Source organism: Rhipicephalus sanguineus, chromosome 9 (genome assembly GCF_013339695.2).
Source record: "Rhipicephalus sanguineus isolate Rsan-2018 chromosome 9, BIME_Rsan_1.4, whole genome shotgun sequence".
Lineage (NCBI taxonomy): Eukaryota > Metazoa > Arthropoda > Arachnida > Ixodida > Ixodidae > Rhipicephalus > Rhipicephalus sanguineus.
Window position 1 is genome coordinate 29,670,250 of NC_051184.2, and position 1,422 is coordinate 29,671,671.

Here is a 1,422-nt window from a genome sequence, read left to right on the forward strand (position 1 = left end):
TGTTGCGGCTGTCATGCATCCACCACAGTGTTCCTGTTTGAGTAAACCCGGTGGAAGTGCCTTGTTGAGTAACAAGAGGTAGCGGCACCAACTTTCGGTCGATTGTCAGATAAAAACCCTAATGGTGTTCGCTCTGATTTGAAGTTCTTTTGAAATTCTTGATCAACCTCTATAAAAACTTGTTTAGTTTATGTGTATTTGTACGCTGATTTTGAAAATGCAAATATTTTTTACTATTATATGTCGTGTTAATTAAGTATATCAAACATTTCATGTGCCATGTTAGGCCTGCACGAGTTACAAAGTAAGCATATCACAATAATAATGAAATGGAACTGTATGCAACATAACCAGAATGCATGTCCTAAACCCACTTAACAATAGTCATAGTATGCTGAACATTGAGCAGTAGTGTATGTCTAGCTGGTGATTCGCTCACGAGAGTTCAATATTACGTAACTTTTAACTCAAGTGGGTTTAAAACGCGAGTTCGTATGTGGGCTAGTGGGTTCATGAACATTATGCCAGAACAGCGCAGTAAACTCCTTTAAAACTATCGCATACAGTTTTTATCCCCTAACTATAGCGATATGTCGATTTACTTTGTAACTCCAAGTTTGGAAAGGCTTGCTCATCAAGACACATGAATTTTTGTGTCAAAACTGCGTTTTCTTCCAGATAATTGCATATTTGAAATCGCCATATAAGTAAACCTAAACTCAGCAAGTTTCATCAATATCGACCAAGAAGAAAAATAAACGCATTATTTGTTGCAGAGTGTCTCATTGAGTACCACGAAGTGGTCACACTGACTCTTGCCAGGGGAGTCATGTACACCACTGTCCTTAAGGACAACGGAGTCAAGGGAACGCTCCAGTGGGGGTCAGCGTTACCATGGCAAAGGGGTCACCCTGACTACCTATAGGTACTAGCGGGAATAAAGGTAGTCCGCGTAGACTCCTGCGTTGGGAGTAATACATACTCTCTCTGCTTGCGAAGAAGGGAGTCGTTGGTCTGAAGAACGAAGGGAGTCGTTTGACACCCCAAATTGTGAAGAAGGGAGTCGTTGGTCTGAAGAACGAAGGGAGTCGTTTGACACCCCAAATTGTGAAGAAGGGAGTCGTTGGTCTGAAGAACGATGGGAGTCGTTTGACACCCCAAAAGGTCATCATATGTGTAGCGAGGCGATTACCACCCAAAGGTAGTCAGTACAGACACCCTTTTTTTAAGAGTGTAGGAAAAACGAAAACAAACAGTTTTAATGGTACTTTTATAAGGTTATTTACAGAGTGAAAATGTAAAATTAAGAGTTCAGCGACGAGTGAACTGGATGAGCCATTAACCCAGGGCTCAGGTGGCGTCTTGTCTGAGTGGCACCACCGTTATAACACCCCAGGCTGGCTCCTCCCTTGTTTACGTAGC